Source organism: Schistocerca serialis, chromosome 5 (assembly GCF_023864345.2).
Source record: "Schistocerca serialis cubense isolate TAMUIC-IGC-003099 chromosome 5, iqSchSeri2.2, whole genome shotgun sequence".
NCBI classification, from domain to species: Eukaryota; Metazoa; Arthropoda; class Insecta; order Orthoptera; family Acrididae; genus Schistocerca; species Schistocerca serialis.
The window spans coordinates 386,941,094-386,956,166 of NC_064642.1; the positions used below are offsets into that span (position 1 = coordinate 386,941,094).

The 15,073-nt window shown below is 38.8% G+C and overlaps 1 protein-coding gene across 1 annotated transcript in view; it reads right to left on the reverse strand.

The window, feature by feature from the left end:
- Positions 1 to 15,073, reverse strand: part of LOC126481157 (DNA polymerase epsilon catalytic subunit 1) — a 319,986-nt gene that overhangs the window by 230,252 nt on the left and 74,661 nt on the right. The window lies entirely within an intron of this gene.

Genomic DNA, 15,073 nt, shown 5'->3' on the forward strand with positions numbered 1-15,073 from the left:
GGGCCGGGGTTGGGTTGATTTGTGGGAGGGGACTGAACAGCGAGATCACCGGTCCCATTTGAATAGGGAAGAATGGAGAAGGAAGTCAGCCATGCCCTTTCAAAGGAACCATCCCGGCATTTGCCTGAAGTGATTTATGGAAATCACAGAAAAATCTGAATCACTACGGCCGGACATGGGTTTGGACCGTCGTCCTCCAGAATGAGAGTCCAGTGTGCTGACCAATGTGCCACCTCGCTCGGTAAAGAACACAATGGTTTCAGTACAAAATAAGAACACATAAACAATATCTAGTGATCTGAGGAATTTTTAACATTTCTAGGCATGAAACATAGATTCAGTAAGGCAAATGATATTCAATTCCCCTATAACAGTAGCAGTGAGACAGACAATAAAAATAAAAAACACTGGCCACTGAACTCGATGTATCCTCCATAAGAGTTGCCGAAAACACAGAAAGAAAGGACAGACCATCAAAAGCAGAGCCATTGTACTTACTTAGTCAGGGATAGGAATTGCATACCCCATCAGTAACCATCGGGTTTGCCTAATCACAAAAATCACTTGATTACTGGTTATGTTGGTATTATAACCAAGGTACTAAAATCTTGTGTTGGCTTGATCCTGTTGCCACTTGACTTACTATTGTAGTATGTCGAAAAGTCAGGGGATAAATTTGAAACTTCCTGGCAGATTAAAACGGTGTGTCATGACCAGGCCAAATATCTCACGAAATATGTGTCAAATGAAAGAACTACAAAGAACGAAACTTGTCTGGCTCGAAGGGGGAAACCAGATGGTGCTATGGTTGGCCCTCTAGATGGTGCAGCCATAGGTCAAACGGATATCAACTGCGTTTTTTTAAATAGGAACCCCCGTTTTTTAATTACATATTCGTGTAGTACGTCAAGAAATATGAATGGCTAAGTTTGACCACTTTTTTCGCTTTGTGATAGATGGCGTTGTAATAGTCACAAACGTATAAGTAAGTGGTACCACATAACATTCCGCCAGTGCGGACGGTGTTTGCTTCGTGATACATTACCTGTGTTAGAATGGACCGTTTACCAATTGTGGAAAAGGTCGATATCATGTTGATGTATGGCTATTGTGATCAAAACGCCCAACGGATGCTGCTCGGTATCCTGGACGACATCATCCAACTGTCCGGAGCGTTCGCCAGATAGTTACATTATTTAAGGAAACAGGAAGTGTTCAGCCACATGTGAAACGTCAACCACGACCTGCAACAAATGATGATGCCCAAGTAGGTGTTTTAGCTACTGTCGCGGCTAATCCACACATCAGTTGCAGTCAAATTGCGCGAGAATCGAGAATCTCAAAAACATCAGTGTTGAGAATGCTACATCAACATCGATTGCATCCGTACCATATTACTATGTACCAATAATTGCATGGCGACGACTTTTAACGTCGTGTACAGTTCTGCCACTGGGCACAATAGAAATTATGGGATGATGACAGATTTTTTGCACGCGTTCTATTTAGCGACAAAGCGTCATTCACTAACAGTGATAACGTAAACCAGCATAATATGCACTATTGGGCAACGGAAAATCCACAATGGCTGTGACAAGTGGAACATCAGCGACCTTGGCGGGTTAATGTATTGTGCGGCATTGTGGGAGAAGGATAACTGGCCCCCATTTTATCGATGGCAATCTCAGTAGTGCAATGTGTGCTGATTTCCTACATTATGTTCTACCGATGTTACTACAAGATGTTTCACTGCATGACAGAATGGTGATGTACTTCCAACATGATGGATGTCCAGCACATAGCTCGCGTGCGGTTAAAGGGATATTGAGTAGCATATTTCATGACAGGTGGATTGGTCGTCGAAGCACCATACCATGCCTGCACGTTCACCGGATCTAAAGTCCCCAGATTTCTTTCTGTGGGGAAAGTTGAAGGATAATTCCTATCATGATCCACAGACAATGCCTGATGACATGCGTCAGCACATTATCAATGCGTGTGCGAACATTACGAAAGGCAAACTATTCGCTGTTGAGAGGAATGTCGTTACACGTATTGCCAAATGTATTGAGGTTGACGGACATCATTTTGAGCATTTATTCCATTAATGTGATAATTACAGGTAATCACGCTGTAACAGCATGCGTTCTCAGAAATGATAAGTTCACAAAGGTACATGTGTCACATTGAAACAACTGAAATAAAATGTTCAAACATACCTATGTTCTGTATTTTAATTTAAAAAAACCTACCTGTTACCAACTGTTCATCTAAAATTGTGAGCCATATGTATGTGACTATTACAGCGCCATCTATCACAAAGTGAAAAAAGTGGTCCAACTAAAACATTCATATTTCTTTACGTACTACACGAATATGTAATAAAAAATGGGGGTTCCTATTTAAAAAAAAAAACGCAGTCGATATCCGTTTGACCTATGGCAGCACCATCTAGCGGGCCAACCATAGCGCAATCTGGTTTCCCCCTTCAAGCTAGGTAAGTTTCGTTATCTGTAGGTTTTTTGCTTGATGCTTATTTCGTGAGATATTTGGCCCGGTCACGATCAATGGACCACCCTGTATATTGGATTTCACTGCTATACTGGGTTGAGAATGTTACAACACCTCTTGCATCCAAGCACACCATCTGCCCACCACTCTCTCATTGGCTGCATAGGACCAGCAGCTGACACACTCCATTTTGTTCCTGTCGAAAGTCACAGCGAGCGACGACAACACTGTAGCACAAAACATGTACATATGCCATTGGCCCCTATATAGACTTTAAGTCTGCTGCAGAAATGAATAAATACTGTTGAGTATTTGTCAAATTTTAAAGTCAATTCAATTCCAACAGCAAATGGATTCACACAAACTGCAGTTTAAATGCGGTAAATGTTCCTAAAAAGCCAAAGCATGTGGTACAGATTCCCAAAGCTGGCAACATGACATAATTTGCTGCCTGCTCACTACGCCCATGCCCGCACTCACCCCTGTTCTCAACCAAGCTGGTGTCACTGTTTCCCCCCAAACCCTTCTGTAGTAACGTGCTTGAGCAACTGTGAAACACAGGCAGCAAAATCTTCTATGGGACAAGTCATACGTAACAACAACAGCTAAGACAAGACTGGAATCACGATTCAGTCCACTTCTTGAACTGCAACTCATCCCACAATCTACTGAGATCTGTTGGTACTATCTCTGTGACAGGTCTTGCCGCTGTAATTTATTTTTGCGGTAACAACTGCAGTCAGTTTAATATGATTTATTTCGTTTCTTTGACATTTCATTCTGGATTAATTTTCCTTCTCGTCTCATTTGAATGACACTATCATGTTCTAAAGCTGATTTAAAGCTGGTAATGTTTTTACTCAGTATTCTAATATGAGACAATGACCAAATTTCTCTTTTGCAACCCACTTAGTAAATCATTACAGTATCTCATAATCAAACAAAATATAGATCTGGTTCAGGATCAAGTGATGTTTTTGGAAGGACAACATTTCCGCTGTTGAATGTTAATTTTATGTAAAAAGTATGTATGAGAACTTTCATTGCAAATCTGTTCAAATATAACAAGACTTGGTAAGATGACAGAATTTAGTGCTATTTGCTCCTGTGTTTCACAAAATTGTCAGATTTTAAGCAGAGCAATACACTGTTGTAGTGACTAGTTTCTCGGATATCCCTTGTATTAGCGCCATGTGAGTTAAATGTCGCGTGATTGCTGGAGCAACATTGATACTGTGTCAAGGGCATTGACATATCAGAAGGGCATTGACGTATCAGGAGATCATGAGCCTGTTCAAATGTGAGTACTGTTTGTCCAGCCCTGCCCTTCCAAATTCTTCAAAATAAATCTGCTTGTGACCTCAATACCCAAAGTTTCATCTGTAATTGTAATATGACCTAATATATAGCCTATTAAACAACATAAAAATGTTAACATCAGCAGCAATAGTTTTTGAAGGACAACATTTCCGCTGTTGAATATTATTTTTACTTAAAAAACTTAAGGAAGGTAGGAGGCAAGGAGAGACAAGGTAGAAGACTTAAAGGAAGGTAGGAGACAAGATACTGGTAGAAGTAAAGCTGTGAGGACAGGGTGTGAGTCGTGCTTGTGTAGCTCAGACGGTAGGGCACTTGCCCGTGAAAGGCAAAGGTCTCGATTTCGAGTCTTGGTCCTGCACATAGTTTTAATCTGCCAGGAAGTTTTATATCAGCACACACTCCACTGCAGAGTGAAAATCTCATTCTAGTAATAGTTTAATCTGTGAAGAAAAGACAAACCTGTATTTTCTGAATGACAAATCTGGGAAAAAAATAATTGGGTAAATACAGTAATACAGAAACATGTTTCTGACAATAAACTCTTAAAGACAGCCCGGTATGGCTTCTTTAAATGATACTGGCAGAAGTAAAGCTGTGAGGACATTTTACTATTAGAAAATAGATGGTAGCATTAACAAGAGACATCATGCGAAAAAATCAGAATTGAGAGTGGAGGACCGTTAACTACCCTTGGCCCACTGCTGTACTGATCATGCTCCCAAACACCTCTATACCAGACACAGTAAGCAGAATAATGGAACAAGCTTACATTGTTCACAGCAAACAACCACACTAGATGAACCAACAAGTGTGAAGTTCCCATGCTTCCAGATGAATAATAGACAAGACATGGTACAGGCAGTATTTGGCAATTTCCGATTTCCTGCATGATATGAGGGTGGTTTGAAAAGTTCTCAGAATCGCCACAAGAGGTCAGTGCTAGTGCAACAGGTTGTTCATATGATATTCATTGGACTGCCTGTAAACATGTGCCATGTCAGTGCTCTTGGAAGAGAGCTGTGGTGGTGACATAGTTCTATTGTTGTTTTGTTGTTCCCGCGTAGTGATTTGTGAAGATGGAGGGGGGGGGGGGGGGGGATCGAGATTTGAGCAGTGATTAAGAACTTCGTAAAGAAAGGTATGGAAGTATGAAAGCAAAATCCCGAAATCATTGCAAAAGTGCACAATGTTGTCATGGAGGATCGCAGATTGAAAGTGAGTGAAATTGCTCTCGCTTGTCAGATGTCATCCGAAAGGGTATATCACAGTTTAATGGAATAATTAGAAATGAAAAAATTATCTGAAAGATGGGTGCCACGACAAGACAATGTGAGCCTGCAAACATGTGCCATTGCCATGGCAAAATTACAAGAACTAAGGTATGAATTGTTGCCACACCCACCTTATTCACCTTATATGGCTCCATCAGACTTCCATCTCTTCCCAAAACTGAAATTTTTTCCTGGTGGATCAAGATTCACTTCAAACAAAAAACTGATAGCTGGAGTTGACAACTATTTTGCAGGCCTGGAGGAAACTCATTTTCGATATAGAATCAAGGCACTGGAACATTTTTGGACCAAGTGCATTAATCTACAAGGGGACTACATTGAAAAATAAAAAAAAAAAGTTTCAGTGATGTAAGTACTTTTTTCTATTCCGTTCTGAGAACTTTTCAAACCACCCTCATACCTTTTGGCAAACTGTTGTATACTTTTGCACCAGGGTATAAAACTTAGTTCGTAACTAGGTGTGGCCAACATTTTAGCTTACCTGGGCTACTTTGAAAGAAGCAAGTATTTTTGGACTGCATGCATTATACTTAATTAATAACAATAACTGCTAAGCCCCCCCCCCCCCCCCCCGCCCCCAATGAACCATGGACCTTGCCGTTGGGGGGGAGGCTTGCGTGCCTCAGCGATACAGATAGCCGTACCGTAGGTGCAATCACAATGGAGGGGTATCTGTTGAGAGGCCAGACAAACATGTGGTTCCCGAAAAGAGGGGCAGCAATGCCAATGCCAAAGAAAGCAGGTGTTGACAAATGTGAAAATTACCGAACTATCAGTTTAATAAGTCACGGCTGCAAAATACTAATGCAGATTCTTTACAGACGAATGGAAAAACTAGTAGAAGCCGACCTCGGGGGATATCAGTTTGGATTCCGTAGCAATGTTGGAACACGTGAGGTAATACTGACCCTACGACTTATCTTAGAAGCTAGATTAGGGAAAGGCAAACCTACATTTCTAGCATTTGTAGACCTAGAGAAAGCTTTTGACAATGTTGCCTGGAATAGCCTCTTTCAAATTCTTAAGGTGGCAGGGGTAAAATACAGGGAGCGAAAGGCTATTTACAATTTGTACAGAAACCAGATGGCACTTATAAGAGTCAAGGGACATGAAACAGAAGCTGTGGTTGGGAAGGGAATGAGACAGGGTTGTAGTCTCTCCCCGATGTTATTCAATCTGTATATTGAGCAAGCAGTGAAGGAAACAAAAGAAAAATTCGGAGTAGGTATTAAAATCCATGGAGAAGAAATAAAAACTTTGAGGTTCGTCGATGACATTGTAATTCTGTCAGAGACAGCAAAGGACTTGGAAGGGTAGTTGAATGGAATGGACAATGTCTTGAAAGGAGGGTATAAGATGAACATCAACAAAAGCAAAACGAGGATAATGGAATGTAGTCAAATTAAATCGGGTGATGCTGAGGGAATTAGATTAGGAAGTGAGACAGTTAAAGTAGTAAAGGAGTTTTGCTATTTGGGGAGCAAAATAACTGATGATGATCAAAGTAGAGAGGATATAAAATGTAGACTGGCAATGGCAAGGAAAGCGTTTCTGAAGAAGAGAAATTTGTTAACATCGAGTATAGATTTAAGTGTCAGGAAGTTGTTTCTGAAAGTATTTGTATGGATTGTAGCCATGTATGGAAGTGAAACATGGACGATAAATAGTTTGGACAAGAAGAGAATAGAAGCTTTCGAAATGTGGTGGTACAGAAGAATGCTGAAGATTAGATGGGTAGATCACATAACTAATGAGGAAGTATTGAATAGGATTGGGGAGAAGAGAAGTTTGTGGCACAACTTGACTAGAAGGACATGTGTTGAGGTATCAAGGGATCACCAATTTAGTATTGGAGGGCAGCGTGGAGGGTAAAAATCGTAGAGGGAGACCAAGAGATGAATACACTAAGCAGATTCAGAAGGATGTAGGTTGCAGTAAGTACTGGGAGATGAAGAAGCTTGCACAGGATAGAGTAGCATGGAGAGCTGCATCAAACCAGTCTCAGGACTGAAGCCCACAACAACAACAACAACAACAACAACAACAACTGCTGAGAAAAAAAAAATGGTTCTTGCTTTGGGTTGCATGTGAGCAGTGTGTTGGACACCCTTGTTCTATACCATAGGCAGTAGCACATAGCCTATATGAAATTTTTTAGTTCTAACATCATGGTTCTGAATTTCACAGATCACCCTAAATACCCTCTTATTATTTACTGCAAGTGGCATTACTGAATGAGCAGTATAAAAGGCTTAATTATGCCTGCTTTGCACCTATAAATCATCTCACTGTGTTTCCCTCAGTGCTGTCCTACGATATTATCTTCTGAGACAATGAAGCTAAGGTCAAGACAAATACGTTCTTCAGAAGTGTGTAGTAATACTATTGTGTACAGTAGATATCTGAACATCTTCCAGAAGCCTCTCCAGGCACCTCAGTATTCTTACAGTTTATTCCATAATGTTATTTGCAGTTAATAATAAAAGTCAATAAAGACTGAACTGTGAAAATCCCAAACCACAATAATAAAAAAAAAAAAAAATAAATAAATAAATAAAAAAAAAAATAAAAAAAAAAGGGAGAGATTACATATAGGCTAGTGCCACTGTCTGTGGTTTAGAATGGTGTTTTATACATGGTGGAAAAATCTGCAACAGGTTGCCGAAATATCAAGCATGAAACCAGAAAATCCCAAATATTCACTCCTATAATGTTAAGGTGCCACCTCCAGGACGGGGAGCAGTTGTGCCCCAGATCAAATCTGCCCAACAGATTATGACGAGGGCTGATGTGCTGGCCGGCTTGGTTGTGGATTTTTGCAGTTTCCCCACATCCCAAAAGGTGAATACTGGGCTAGTGCCCAAGTCCTGCTTCAGTTACACGATTCACAAATATTTAGAAAACTTTCACTCACTTTCATATGCATAACAATATTTGCAGACAGTTGGAGTACACTCATTCCATTCTGGGGGTAACTGAGTGGTGACAGGAAGGGCATCCAACCACCCTTTAAATTAAATGAGCCATGTCTATTAATAATTGTGTCGAATCTGCGCCCAATATGGGACAGACACACAAGAGAAAGAAGGAAAAAGAGATTCACCTCTGTAATTTAACAGAGGGTGTATATGCAGACAAGAAAAAAAAATTCCCGGATTTCTCTGTTAAAATTACACTTTCTCCCAGGTGAAAATACACTTTTTCATTGTTAAGTGACAGTATACTTTTCCTCGGAACTGTAAAACTTATCAATAATTTCAATGGTTATGGTTTTATACACCGGCATAGAACTTCCCGCACCTTTCGAAAACCAAACTCAGTAAAAAAAAAAAACACACACACAACCACAACAACACACGAAACATATTTTGGAAAGATCTTTTTTTGTGCAGCAACATGTATGCTGCATACATTTGTATTACGAAAGTGTAAATTTAAATTCCACCAATGCTGCATGTTACTTTCTGAAGCATTGAAATCAAAATTGCAATGCACTTTTGTAGCCAGTCATGGCTTATCACGTGATCTCGCCAGCCGATGACAGTGGGTCTTCTAGCGTAGGGTACATGATGTAGTCAGCCAATAGCAATATCACTGTTAAGTAGCGCGTAAACACAAATAGGAAAAGTTAATGGTTTAAATTAACATACTCAGCGTTACTACAAGAAAAGCAAAGCTTTCACATACAATATTGGTCTCGAAGATTAATACGCTGCAAGAGAAGCTAAGCTTTCACATATAATATTGATTTTGTTTTTTGCGCATGTTACAACAACACAATAATGTGTCATTAAAGCTTTTAATAAAGATATAAATGTCTGATCTTCTAAACTCGAAATTTTTCTAAATGTATGTCCTCAAAGACTTGATTTTTAAATGAGAGTCAAACGCTCTGTGATTTAAGAAATTCATCATACATTCTCGCACATAATTCATCTTGCATAAAAGAAAATTTACTTTGAAAGTAACGCTTTTCAAACAACCATTTACAATATTTTCCCATGACCTGTTAGAAATAGTTTCGTTTCAGTAGTTGCCAGAGAGCGCCAGAAACAGGCGTCACCGCACTTGCGCAGCTATGATGAAGCAGGAAGCCCATATGTTCGTAGGTGTAAAACATTAAAAGATCTTACACTATGTCATAAAAGAAACAAGACATAAGAGGATACTCCAAGAACATCGGAATTTCGTGAACCATACTACAACGCATAATTCGGCTTAAAGTGCACATTCATATGTCCAGATTTTGATGTAAATTTTCTTGAGTACTAGTACTGTATTATCTCATGTTTGGTTCTTTATTATGGCATAATGCCATACGTGCTAAAAGATGAAAACATGCACATTTGAAATGCAGCGAACAGTTGAAACTAGCCCATTGTGTGGAATTAAACACTTTGTTTCAAATAAATTGACTGCCCCTGTGGAAAAGATTAATAAAACCCTAACTTCTTTAGCAAACCAACAAAATAACTTCATTGTTCTGCAAGGCGATTAATGCTTGACTGTCAGAAAGGCGGAGATAAAACCTGAATCTAATAACATATTTTAGCTTTCCGCAATTATGCGAATGTATTTTAATTCATTTGATAGCTCACAGCCATAGATATCCGTTTTGTTTTCGTTTAATGTGAGAGCAATAAATGAAGAGGAAACAGCAAAATCACTAAACGTAAACATGAGTTACGTGGAGACTCCCCACTACAACTCAAACTGCTCTGTGGATCAGCGCTGTATCTCCGAACCGGAACAATATTAGATAGTGGCGGCCAACCACACGTCTGTAGCCAGAAGCGGAAGAAGGTACTTCTCATACGCAACTGAACTGCACATGCACAAGAGCCCGCCCGCAACTGCTCAAACGAATCTAAAGTAAACAGATGTGCTGTCACGCTCATCGGAGACAATTTGTTGTTAGAAAGCATTGCATAGTCTTCCCAAAGCCTTTGACACACATTGCAGTTGGCAAACGCTGGTATGAACAATGTGTTTTATAGTTGTATATGGCGTATTTCTTTTGCAACTTAAGTTTTATTTTCATTTTTTCTCTTGCTCGTGTTTTGTTGCTGCAGTATTATTCTGCAAATGTGGGATACAGTAATACCATTTGTTAGAGTATTGGTTCTTACCCGTCAAAATCACAAAAATTTAACTGAAAACTAAAACAATGAAAAATTCCCGGAATTCTGAAAAATTCCTTGGTTTAACCCGGTTTTCTCCCGAATGAAAAAATTCCCGGGTTTTTACCGAATCTCCCGGGTCATATACATCTTTAAGCATAAAAATTGTGGTGGACACTGATGTTCCAGTTAAACAAGCTGTTTTTTCCTTTGTAGTACAGAGACAACTACAGAGGTCTCTGAAATCACAAAAAATTCATAAATGCTTAGTATGAAGTAGTGGTAAAAAAAAGAAAAAAACAGCCGAGTAGAGTAAGAGGAAGAGTAGTGTTTTTCCTAAAGAGGTTACTATTCCCCTAGCATTCATACAAAATAATTGAGAAGGAATTGCTTTCATTAGACATTTGTGTTGTGTATAGTCTGACTCACTCCACATCCCTGAAGACTCTCCTTACAAATATTTACAAAACACGATGTGTGAGTGGATTAATGACTTAATTATAGAATACCACAAAAAACATAAAATTTCGGAAGGTCACCCATTCATAAGCACTAGACATTTAAAGCACTAGACACACTCTGAACTAAGGGAAGTACAACAAAATAGAATGACTATTACAAGACAGGTTTTGAGGAAATAACAATGACATGCAAAAGATGTGCCTGATGAACATTTCCTGTGAGTTTGAGCCATTATATATTAAGCAATATTTTGTTGAAGGACATGAAATTTAGTAATCTTGCACAACTATATGCCTTCTCTTAAGAAAAATAAAGGAGAGAATGAACATGAAACTTGCCATATAGTAGCCTAACAACACAGGGTTCTCAAATGTAAAGTTTCGTTTATGTACCACTTTCCAATACTGAGTAAATTAAGTGCAAAGTTGAAGATTCTGTAAAATGGTCAAAAATGCCCTATTTTTTACTCAATATTGCAAAAAACTGAGTTCTATAAAACTTTCCAAGCTGGGCTCACTAGGAAGACCATCCTTTAAACCCCAAAAAAGGTGTACTTGATTTTCCAGTGCAAGCGAACACTGCTAGTTAATTTAAATCAAAGGGGGGTGTAATAATCGTGGGATAAAAAAATGTAAACTTCAGATTCTTATATCTTGTAGAGTCAATGCATGCTGAACATGAAACTTAATACCAATAGCTTGGTAGCAAAAAGGTGTTGTATACAAAATTTCATTCAAGTACAATTTTCCAGTAGTCCACAAATTTGTCAGTACGATGAAGATGTTTGTGAAAAGATGAAAATAGGATATATTCGACACTTCTTTTACAAATACTGTTTTCTATTAAAGCTTCAAAACCAGTCTCACTCAAAACAACTTGTTTTAAGCTCCCCAGAACAGTGGGTTTAATTTACGACATGAGCTAACAATGCTACATAAACTGTGGCAAAGGATCCAGGAAAAATGTGCTGCAAATAGAGTTTTACCTTTGGCTTCTTATATCTCATTGATTAAATGCATTGTAAACATGAAATTTTGGAGACAACAATTTGGCAACATAAGGTTTTCCAGTACGAAACATCATTCACATATTGCAAAAATTAGTTGCAAAAATAGTCCAAATACACTTTAATTTTAGAAAATCAGTTTTCTGTAACTGATTCCACACTAATCACAATTGGAAAGAGCATGTACTCAAGCATCCAGAAAACCACATTCAATTTTCCAATGTGTACTCACAATACCTGAAAATAACAGACAAATTTGAGGCAATGTACCATGGCAACAGACTACATTGCAGCAACCTGTCGTCCGTGTTTCGTTGCAAGTTGTTTTTATGTTTACATTGCCAAGTAATATCTTACTATAGTGGGCTGGTCCGTGATGACATTGTCACTAACGTGTCGAGAACATGAACCAACAACCCCATTGCAATAGGGATCACGCCCAATAGCTGTGCAATACCAGCCAATGGAGGATTCTTCATCCTGGTTCACAAGTCTGTAATTTGGTTTCTTAGTTTGGGTTAAAAAGCCTTGTGGTGGTACCTATCTGCTTACACAGCCATTTGCTAAGTACCCTATCTCTTATTCTCAAATCTGTAGGAGTATCTCACACAGGCGGCAAGCAAAAAGTAATATCAATTTTGATTTTAAACTTAACATTGCAGTTACCATTTTTTGAAATTTTTGAACCACTTGCTGCAGTTCATTTTCTGGAAATTGATACTGCAGGCCAGATGATGATATTTAAGAAACACAGAGAATGGACTGATACAACATAGTGAGATACTATTTGTCAATACACAAATACAAAGTACATGCAGCAAAATGCAGTCAACAGATTGTTGAAATGTTGCCATGGTAGTTTCCTCCAAATCTGTCTGTCATTTTCACGTATTGTTAGCCCATATTGGAAAACTGAATGTGATTTTTTTTAAACACTCCAAAACATACTCTTTCCAACTGTGATTAGTTTGAAATCAATTACGCAAAACAGATTTTCTGAAAGCAAATTGAATGGATCTATTTTTGTAATTTTTATGAAAATCATGTCTGAACTGATTTTGTAGAAATTTGGAAAGCAGTATGTGAATGACATTTCATACTGGAAAACCTTATGTTGCTAAGTTGTCACCGAAGTTTCATATTTTCCATGCATTTAAGCAATGAGATATAAGAAGCCAAAGATAAAACTCTATTCAAGAGTGATTTTTCTGGATACTTTGCCATAGTTTATATGGCATTGTTAGCTCGTATTGGAAATTAAACTCACTGTTCTGGGGAGCTTAAAACACGTACCTTTGAGTGAGACTGGTTTTGAAGCTTTAATAGAAAATGGTATTATCATCATCCTATCGATGAATTTGTAGAATACTGGAAAATAACAGGTGAATGGAATTTTGTATTCCACATCCTTGTGGAATTCAATGATATATAAGAATCTGAAGTTTACATTTTTTGGGGCCTCGATTTTCAAAGCCAACTTGGATTCAAATTATCCAGCATTGTTAGCCCATGTTGGATAATCATATACACTTTTTTTTTTTTTTGTTTAAAACCACTGTCTTTCTAATGAACCTAGTTTGCAAAGTTTTATAGAACAAAGTTTTTGCAAAATCAGATTGAAAACACCACACATTTTAATTTTTTTTTTACAAAATTTTCAACTTTGCACTTAATTTATTCAGTACTGGAAAGTGGTATACGCATGAAACTTTGTATTTGAGAACCTTGTGTTATGTTACTACATGAGAAGTCGCAGATAGGCACAACAAAAAGGCTTTCAGAAAGTAAGCTTTTGGCCAACAAGGCCTTCATCAGAAAAAGAAAACACACATACACACACACACACACACATACACACACACACAAATGCAACTCACACATATGATCACAGTCTCAGGCTGCTGAGGCTAGACTGCGAGCAGCAGTGCATGATGGGAGAAACAACTGGGTGGTGGGGTAAGGAGGAGGCAGTGACAGTAAGGGGGAGGGGTGGGGGACAGTAAAGTGTTGCTTGTGGGAGCATACAGAGACAGACGAGGTGGAGAGAGGGTAGGGCAGTTAGGGACAGTCGGGAGGTTAGACGGAGGGCGAGGGCGGGGGGAGGGGATGGTAGCGGAAAAGGAGAGAAGTAAAGAGACTGTGGGTGTGTTGGTGGAACAGAAGGCTGCATAGTGCTGGAATGAGAGCAGGGGAGAGTTAGATGAGTAAGGACAATGAACAAAGAAGGTATATTGCAGGGAGCATTTCCTCCTGCACAATTCAGAACAGCTGGTGTTTGTGGGAAGGATCCAGATGGTACAGGCTGTGAAGTGGTCACTGAAACGGATAACATAATGTTGTATGGCATGCTCAGCAATGGGGTGGTCCATCTGTTTTTCGACCAGTTTGTCGGTGACCATTCATGCAGACAGACACCTTTTGGTTGTCATGCCCCTGTAGAATGCAGCATGGTGGTTGCAGATTAGCTTGTAGATCACAGGACTGGTTTCACAGGTAGCCTTGTCTTTGATGGAACAGGTGATGCTTGTGACAGACAGGAGTAGGTGGTGGTTGGAGGTTGGATGGGGCAAGGTCTTGCATCTGGGTCTATAACAGGGATAGGAGCCATGAGGCCGGGAGTATATTCCATCCATCCTGGATTTTCCATTGTTTGATTATTCCTAAGATATAAGAAGATAAATGATGAAATTTTTCCAGCCGTCGATTTTTACAGAAGAATTTGGCTAAAATTTTCTGGCTGAATAGAGCTCATAAAATTCGTTATTTTTCTTAAGAGAATGCATAAAGATGTACAAAATAGCCACATTTCATGTCTTTCAACAAAATATTGCCCAATATGTAACTGCTCATAACTATCAGAAATTCACGCTCACTCTGCACAAAGTCAGGCAAGGAGGCAAAAAAGTTGCTATCTCTCGGCCAGTATTGCTTGATGACGTGTGAATTTTCACATAAAATTTAATCAAAATCTTTGATGATTAAGCAGGAAAATGTTGCAAAACTAGGTGACTTGATATGGAATGACCCAAAGATAAAATTATAACCACAAAACGGGGATGGACGCAGACATGTATAGTATCAAAAAGAATGCAGACAAACTTGCTAAATTTCTCCAAAGGCAAGACATTACGTTAAATACTGAAAAACATGATAACAATGATTCAGTCACATCACTGAATCATCATACAGAAAAAATATTGAGATTTACACATGTACATAAATATGTGGTGTGAAACTTGTCAATATGGAGATTCAAAGAGACAGTACTGAAACAAGAAAACTGAATGTGACAATGGCACTGGAAATGGAGCAGAGCCTCCAATAAATTCATTTATGAGATCTTGAAACTGATTGTTCTCTGC